This window comes from Adiantum capillus-veneris, chromosome 9 (genome assembly GCF_014529385.1).
Source record: "Adiantum capillus-veneris isolate H3 chromosome 9, ASM1452938v2, whole genome shotgun sequence".
Classification (NCBI taxonomy): Eukaryota; Viridiplantae; Streptophyta; class Polypodiopsida; order Polypodiales; family Pteridaceae; genus Adiantum; species Adiantum capillus-veneris.
Window position 1 is genome coordinate 43,689,618 of NC_140939.1, and position 10,086 is coordinate 43,699,703.

Here is a 10,086-nt window from a genome sequence, read left to right on the forward strand (position 1 = left end):
CAATTGTGAAGTGGTAACCTATAGAAAGCTTGAGTGGCAGATTCAAAGAAATCTATAACGGAATTGTAGATGCTAACAAAACAATTGGATAGTTTGTGTATTTTTTGTATGATATAAATTTCAAATGGAGAATGTGCACATGAAAATGCAGGATTTACTAGCTCCAATTTCAAGATCACTAGATTGAGAAGCTCCTAACACATGTACCATAGCTAGCTTCAAAGCTAAAATCAAAGATGATATATAGACAACAATGACATCATAAAGAATTTCAAGGAGGATCAAAATTCAATTATTTATATCAGTCCATGTCTTTGTGGCATGATTCAAACCTATGGCTTTGCAAAGTTTAAAAACCATGTGGTTGAATAGAAGCCTATCAGCAATCAAAGTAGACAATGTACTAAAAAAGGATTGGAGTTCTAAAGAGGCTTTTCATATTGGTGAAACTATTAAGTGTAGGATAAACCTAAATTATGCTCGTGTCATACCAATTTTCTTGTCAATCTTGAGTTTAATTATAGAAGATGGAGAGAAAAGTTAAACAATTGGTTTCCTCTTGATTCTGAGAAAAAATGTTTCATGGTCAAGCCATTCAATGAGCTTAAAAAGCTGATTGTTAATACAAATTGAAAATTACAAGATCTAAAAGACTCACTTGAATTTCTTCATAAAAGTACTATCAACTATACATTTAAAGTTGATGATAGTGTTGTGAGTAATGGAGTGGAGAATATAGTTTCATGTATTACGCGTCTGTCTTCTAAGGGTGTTTCTTTTGAGCCAATGGCCTGAAGTAGCTAGTCACAATTGATAGTGTTGATATAATCTCTATCTATCCATTAAGGCAAACACTTTTCTTTTCCAATTTTCACGTATTTATAATTTCATGGCATGCATGTCGATAGAGCCATCAAACACATTCAGTAGATCATGTGCTCAATCTGCAAGACAAATCTCTCTGAGTTGTGCGAGGAGTGCATCTTACGATGGTGCCATGGAAGATACCAAGAGAGCTTAGAGCTAAAGGTTTGCGAAAGTGAGAAAGAAACTTTGAAAGCTTATGAAGTGTCTTATGTACCCAAAGTATCTTGAAAAACTAAAAAACCAACCCCCAAAAAAAAACTAAAAAGTATAAAATAAAGAAGATCATCGTGACAAAACAACAAAAGGCACCATTTGAAATGGTTGACAACTTTAATAAATCAATCAAGTTTAGCATTTTTGCTTGGAAACTTGTTAGAAAATGAAATACTCCACAAAAACTTGAAAATGAACAAATATGCAAAGAGGTGAGATATAGAACATTGTATTTATTAAAGAAGTGAAATTCGCGTCAGTTATAAGGTTTTACAATAATACATCATGGGAACACAACGTCCTCACAAAAAAATATTTTTCTTTTCTAAATTGAGCAACATTTCCATTGACAATAAAGAGGTACAATTTGAGCAATATATATCTCAGATTGAGATACTCGCAGATGCCCGAGGTGCCAGTTGTTATTTACACAGATGTTGTGCAACGCATCATCGTGGTGACATATTTAAAGGTCTACGATTTCTCGACCAGTAACATTACAGTCGAGTGACTCCCATACTCCCATCGTTTGCTTCCGGTTCTTGCAGGAAAAGACCATTGACAGGCTTTGGTTTGCAATATAGCATCTAAACACCAATTTATTTTCAATTACAAACACTTAATGTTAACTCCCTGGTGATGGATCACCTTGGTTTCCCATCCAACTGCAAGGAAGGCGTTCATTGCCTTGCACCCATTGCAAATCCACATTGTTGGTGTCCTATGGACACCGTGCAATTGGAATATTTACACAAACATATGAAGAGGAATAAACCATGTTACCGTTTTTTTGTTTGATCCATCAGTACAATTCATAGCTATATGCACATCCACCCGCGTTCTCTTTTTTAATTGCTGCTATCAATGCGTTGTGTGGCATAGGCCATTCCAAACTTTGCAGGGTTGGTGAGTGAATGGGACATATATTGCCATACGTATTTTATTTAGGGGTGACCTAAGTATAGCTTTAAAAAAGAAAGTCTCGTGAGGCAAGCTTAGAGGATAGACACCCAGTATAAATCAAATTGCCAAATTTCATGTTCATGGATTCAAAAATACCCGTGAAGGGTTCTACCGGCTTCCACTTTATAAAATAAGATAAAAAGATATCCGCAAGAATGAACAAACAACATATATCATGCACACAGTTGAGGAAATCTATGAGGTGAAAGGAGAAAAGAGATAATACTAAGTATTTAAAGAGAAGGAGACATAAAATTTGTAGGAAATCTTTGTTATGTTAATATTGTCCTTATCTTCAATTGAGAATCTATATATAGATGTTGCATCTTTGCTAGCCGCTTACCATCTTGAGTTTGCTTGAACTCCATGATTCTTCTCTTCCAACGATGTGCTCAAGAAGATATGTGTCTTCTTGAAACCTTGTGTACACCTCTTGAACTTAGCTGCATTGTCCCCCATTGTCTTCTCTTCCAATGGTGTGCTCAAGAAGCTATGTGTCTCCTTGAAACCTTGTGTCACCTCTTGAAATTAACTTCGTTGTCCCCCGTATAAATCATTTCTAGTCGATTATAACCCAATGATCATTGTCATTTTGTACATTTTAGGGAAGATGTTAAGAAAAGTAAATCCACTCAATAGAGAATCTCTAAGACTAGGATATGGTTCAGATCTACACCTTTATGGAGAGATGTGAAGTGAGGTTCATACACAACAATGGAGAGTTTCTATAGGTGGTGGCTACCATTGAGGAGAATGCAACAAGCTTGAGGAGGAAAATGAGGGAGGGAAAGCTTGAGGAGGAAAATGAGGGAGGGACCTACTTTTGAGAGAGAGAGAGAGAGAGAGAGAGAGAGAGAGAGGAGGGAGAAACTGACAACCACTAAAGAAAGAAAAGATCGGTTTTTATCCCATTTTTTAAGAAAAAGATTCAATTTTTTTATTTTATAAGATAATTTTAATTATACTACTAAAGATTTATTTCCCACCACGTCTAAGCCTATAAGTTTGACTAGGCTCACTTTTAGTCTCTGCCATGCCTACCATTTTAGTCCACATGGCATCTACCTATTCGCCCAATCCATAATCTCATTTTCGATCCCATGGAAAATTTTATAGTATAATTTTCATTATACTACTAAAGATTTATTTCCCACCACCTCTAAGCCTGTAAGTTTGACCAGGCTCACTTTTAGTCTCTGCCATGCCTACCATTTTAGTCCACATGGCATCTACCCATTCTCCCAATCCATAATCTCATTTTTGATCCCATGGAAAATAAAGAGGCCCTACTAAACCCCATTCACTTCCTAATGACATGGTATTGCCCAAGATGCTGATAATATTTTGCTACCGCTATCCAAGGATGAGATCGAGGTTTCTCAATTCATGCCATCACCAGATCTGCAAACTACAAATGCTTTTACCCTATTTTCTTTGAGGACCCTAAACATCAATATACAATAGCATGATAAGGTAATATTTTCCTTGTTCACCCTTCTTGTTTGATGGTAATTTCATATTTTCAAGTTTTGGCTTGCTAATTTTATTTTTGGGGTGTTTTTTGGCTGCGGTGAAGTTGCCAGCATGGGCTCCATGATTGATTCTAAGCTTGGTGCGTTTGTTCATTTTCTTGATGGGGCATATTGGAACAGGTGCTTTCACCACGAAGTAGGAAAAATTTGGCAGTTGGATCCACCACAAAGACCCACGTTGTCATAGATGTGTCAGGGTCCCATGTGTACCTCAAGTTCACCATTCAAAACAAAAAGGTGAACATTGCAGAGAGCAGGGATGCGAGGTTACTACCATGCAGACACACATTACCATGCGGGCACACATTACTATTGCCAAATGTGTACCTCAAGTAAACATTGCAACTCTTTGAAAAAAGGCACTCTCTTGGGATTTTCTTGTGCTTTGAGGATCACTTCGTCCATAGCCAATCTAGCTATATGTTGTGCACTTGAGCCAAACCGATTGAAATGGCAAGAATCCACTAAAATAAGCGCCAAAAGGTATAAAAAAATTAAAGCATTAGATCCATCTTGGGTGCAAAAGCAATAATACTCAATGCTGTGTGCTATCTGAGAAAAACACCAGGTGGCTCTTACTAATTTTTTGCTTTTGTTGAGTCTCCGACAAGTACATGTAGCAAATGTCTGACAAGTACATGTAGCAAATCTCTGACAAGTACATGTAGGAGAACCAAAATTGACCAATTTATCTTTGCATTGAGTAAATTATACTTGATATACTACCAAAATCTCTCAACTAGGTTTATAGAATCAACATTCACATATTGAAATAGATGATCAAACCTTGGCCACTTTCTCTACCACATACATGTCAAAAAACACCACCTGTGTGAGACATATCGTTGTATGTCTTGCGTGTTCAGTACAAACATAGCAACTCCACGTATCCCATATCAAATATCTCTGTAAGTGATGCATGCACTAAGCTTGACAAGTGATTACACATGTCATCCCGCTTGTATTTAGGAACTTGCACAATCAAGTTGACACTAATGTAAATGATAGCTTCTATTTGCATGACACACCACAAACAAGAAAACATTGACAAAGCGATGGATCACAAACTTGTGGGAAGAGGTTTTCCACCCATGCCTTCTTCACATGGAACCAAAAACGCAACACATAGCATAATACATTTTGCTACCCCCTTCTCGATCTTGATTCCAAGAATGGGAATCTTCATGGACCATCTTGAGGATTGCTTCTAGCCCCTATTGATTCTTGATCAATGAATATTAGCACACATACTGCACCTAGCCTTGCAAACACCATCTTGAAGGTCAACTCCAAGGCTCATTTTTTCTAGCTAGTGTCCACATAACTTGTGCACAACGTCACCCATATTGGAATCCCCACACTATTTTGGTTGGGCAACATTGTGGCACAAAGAGGCAAACCAAATATGTTTGTCTTGATTGTGCTATCTATAGCCCAATCATTATGTTATTAGAAGCAAAGATCCATTTTCAACATCCACTCATCTTGAATAATGAGGATGATTGGGTCCTCTACTTTCATTGAAAAATGCTTGCAGGTTGTATGGTTGAGCTAGAGCTCACCCCTAACCAAAGGTCAACCAAATTGAATATGTAGTATCCATGCAAAATTTTGATGCACAAGTCCATGGCCATTGATGTACCTTGTACATACAGATGATATAGCAACATCTGCACCTCTTTTGCAATCATAAAAAAGTGTTAGTTTTTGCACGATCTAGCTAAGATGCCTTCTCTATGTGAAAAGTCTCCTTTGACATCAAGAGTTTTGCAACATTTGAGCATGTCTCAATTTCAAATAATTCATCCATGGAACATGCAAAAATAATTGATTGCACTGGCAAGTGGTAGAGGTCAGCGGGTGACCCAACATGGTTCCCGTTAGGCATGTTGTGGAGTATGATAATCACCTTGTTTCCATCATGAAATTGTTGCACAACCACCTTGAATGGACATCCACATCTCTTGGACTTTTTTTGTTGCCTTTTTTTGCACTGCTATTCCTTCTACTTGCATTTCCCCCATGTATTCCTATAGCGACCTAGCTGCTATGTGCATCTTTGTTGTCTAGATGAACACCAACCTTGTTTGATACATGATCATGATGGTAGTAAGCTCTTGCTCTACTCGAGACAAGTATGTCTCCATGAAAATGCTTGAAGAGGATTTGGACTTTTTTTTCTTGAGCCAAGAAGGCACATTTTGGTGAATAGGCTTCCCTTTGAGCATGCAACCACAAGCAACAATTCACAAAAATAGAGTCATATCCCAGAAATGTAGGAAGTCCATTAATGAAACCCATGGATATGAATTTTCATTTCATCTGTGGTGCATTAATATGTTGAAGCTTACCAAGGTATCAAACTCATTCAACTTTAATATGTTGACATGTCAAACATACTGTAACATAGTTCAATACATCACACTTTAATCTTGGCCAAAAGAAACTCTTCCTTACATTAGTGTAGGTTTTTATGTAACGTGGATGTCTTGCAATCGGTATATTGTGAGCTTCTTGTAGTACATGAAGTTGGATCCCATCATGATTTGGGATACAAAGATGGTTGTTGAAATAAAGATAATTGTCTTCAACATGGAAGCCTTTTGACTTATGTTTCTTGCTTCTCTGTGCGATTATGCAAGTTCATTAAATACAAAATCTTTGTGTAATATGGATCCTGTGTCATAGCTTCAAGAAAACTGCCAATTAAAGAGGTAATAGAGATTGTGATAGTTGCTACAATACTCTTTTTTCTTAAAGCGTTAGCCACAAGGTTTTTCTTTCCAAGTTTATATTCAATCCCAAAATCATATCTGCATTATAACTCCATCCATCTTCATTGTTGCATATTAAGATCAGGTTGCGTGTATATTCACTTGAGGCTCTTATGATCTGTATGTAATTCAAATCTCCTTCCAAGAAGATAATGTTGCCATACTTTAAGAGCATGAACAACGGCCAATAACTCCAAACCATGCACTGGGTAATTCAACTCATCAGTACATAACTTATGAGATTCATAAGCTACTGACCTTCCTTCTTGAGATAGAACTCCACCAATTGCTTGTCCACTTGCATCAGTGATCACAATGAATGTCTTTGAGAAGATTGGAAGCTGTAATATTGGAGCTTTCACCAAAGATTTTTTGAGTTTTTCAAAGCTAGCTTGAGCACATTCATTCCAAGTAAACACTTTAGTCTTCTTAAGGGTATAAGTAAATGGAGATGCAATCTTAGCATAGCCTTCAATAAAAGTATGATACCATCCTGTTAAGCCAAGAAATCCGCATACTTCTTTGACAGATTTAGGCATAGGTCAAGCTACGATAACCTCCATCTTACTTGGATCAGTTGTTTGAAACACCATCCTTGGATACAATAAATCCCAAGTAGTCCACTTTGTCAGTGAAGAAGGTGCATTTGTTACACTTAGCATAAAGTTGATTTTGACGTAGAAGTTCAAGTACTCGTCATACATGTTGTTCATGTTCTTCTCTGTTCTTTGAATAAACCAGAATATCATCAAACAAGACAATAACAAAATCATCAAGATATTCTCTAAATACATCGGTCATAAGACGATTAAAAGTTGCATGCGCATTTGTAAGTTCAAATGACATGACTGTAAACTAATAATGTCTAAATCAAGTGTTGAATCCTATCTTTGGTATATTCTCCTCCTTGATTCGGATTTGATAATACCTTGACTTAAGATCAATTTTTGTGAAGATAGAAGCTCCATGTAATGGATCAAGTAACTCATCAATTTGTTGGAATTAGGGTTGCAAAAAAACCCACACAGATTGGAGAAGATGAAGGAAGCTCAAGGCACACAATAGAGAGTGTATTACTTAGTGTACAATGGAAAGATAGATCGCCCTAGAGTGATGGGCGTATGTACAATGCATGGGGAAAAAAACCTCCAAGTGAGAAAAAAATTGCCCTGACGGTCCTAAGTGTGTTCACACACATCACTACCACATGTATATGGTAACAAATCCCCCCTGGAGTGATGCGATGAATGAGAGCTGGCACATAGAGTAAAGGGAAGTGCCATGCCTTAGGACATGATCAGTCCACAAAAGGGGGTAAGCCCAAAGCTTTGCAGAAAGCTTTGAACTTCTCACAAGACAATGTCTTTGTGAAAATATCTGCAAGGTTGTTCTGTGTTGGCGCATAAGCCAAGCTAATCTCTCCTATTGAGAGCCACTCCTCGACATAGTTGACCGTGGTAATTCACCTCAATGTGCTTTGTGCGAGCAAAAAAATCTGGGTTCCTTGCAACTGCCAATGCACTCTGACTGTCAGTGTAGATAGTGTTGGTAGTGTCCTGTCCAACACCCAAATCAACAATAAGGTGTTTGATCCATACACACTCAACCGTAGCAGTGAAGACTTCCCTATACTCAACCTCTCAACTAGAAGTGGCCACAACAGGTTTCTTCTTGCTCAACCATGATATGCATGAGATACCAAGCATGAAACAAAAACCTCGTGTCTCAAAACAACCAGCCCAACCTGAGTCCAAAAAAGCATGTAAGTCTGGCGGAAATCTACCCCTTGGGATAAAACAAGCCAAGCTGTAAAGTTCCACTCAAGTAGCAAAAAATCCTCTTGACAACATACCAATGCTTAGACCCTGGGCTATGCATAAATCTGCTAACCTGTGAGACTGCAAACTAAATATCAGGCCTCATGTTGCATACATAAATGAGGCATCCAAAAGCAGTTTGGTAAAGAGTGACATCTGCAAGATCATCGGCATCATGAAGAATCAATTTCAAACCTGTTTCCATGGGAGTGGAAATAGGTTTGAAATCCTCAAGTCCAAACTTACATAGCAATGTCTCTATGTAATTTTTTTGACACAAGGCAATACCACCATATCACTGCTTAAATTGTATACCCAAGTAATGATGCAACAACCCCAAAGTTTTCATCTTGAAAGTAGCATTCAAATTAGTCTTAAATTCAGTAATATGTCTCTCATTTGGTCTAGTGATCATCAAATCGTCCACGTAGAGACCCGCAATGAGAAGTACATCACCCTCACGCTTTATATACAATGCGATTTTGTTGGACTGCTACAAAAGCCTCGTTTGACCAAATGAGTGTCAGCCTTCTCATGCCAAGCACGAGAAGATTGCTTCAACCCATACAAAGCTTTCTTTAATTTCCACACTTTATCCTCTTATACTTTCTTGATAAAACCACGAGGCTACCTTAGATAAACTTCCTCAAATATGCAACCATTCAAGAAAGCAATAACAATGTCTAATTGATCTACATCCCAACCAAAATGAGCTGCCAATGCGCATAGAAAATGCACAGTAGTCATACAACAAGTGGGAGCAAAAGTCTCTTCATGATCTATGGATTTTTGCTGTGCATAACCCTTTGAACCAAGTCGAGCCTTATAGGGATCAATCTCACCATTCGGCTTGCGTTTCAACTTGTAAACCCACTTTGTACAAATGGCCTTTTTGCCAGGAGGCAAATCACATAAAGTCCATGTGTCATTTTCTATAAGTGCATCATATTTTGATTGCATGGCAGCCATGCAATTTTTTGAATTCTGTACTTCATCAAAAGATAGAGGTTCCTCAACATCATGTAAGCTGGATACAATCAAAGCATAAGAATCTGATGCATAAGATGCATGGCGAGAGCTTGAACGAGTATGACTAGACAAAGGTGCATACAATTTACTATCATGCAATGTATGCACCAACCATTTTGGAATACCTCTAGCCTGCTCATTTTTAGCCCTTTTCTCATCAAGTACATCATGTACATCTACATCAGTAATAGGCTGATCTATAACATTTTCGGAAACCCCCATATGTCCAGACAAGGGCAAGGCCAGGGAGTCATGGACTGGTGGGCCAGGGGCCGGACTAGGCAGTGTGGACAAGGGATTCGAGCTAGGGCAAAGGGCTATGAGCATTGCCTATATAGTGGGAGGTTGGGAGGTGGATTTTAGGCTCTAGTCATCTCATGCATTACACTAGTATCAAGAGCAAGGTTTATTCTAGGCAAGAGGGGTGGGTCATGGAACACTGCTAATTTTAGCATGCACATGCAAGCTTTGAGGAGAAATGAGTTGGAGGCGGGCATGGCCGCCTGCTAAGCAAGAGAAAAATCGCACCTAAGGAGCGTGTGCAACCGGGCTTGGCCAAGGGAGGGAGCAAGCTCGACCTCCGCCCTCGCGGGCGCTCTTGATCTCAACCGCATCGCGCTGCCCCTGCGATCATTTCGCGCTTCAACGACCCCGGTGGAGCACCACACGAGGTGCTACAATCTCCTTTGACAAGCCAAGGCGGTCTGCAGCGCCATCGCCATACACAGGCGATTCATTTTCACATAGGGCTTGCCCTAAGGTCCAAAATTGGACAATTTTTTTGGACTAAGGGGGCATGCCGACCCGACATGCAAGGGATACCCACCGAACATGCCGTCGACCTCACTTGAGGGTGCAAGAAAATTGACAAATGCACTCTAGAAGGAAACC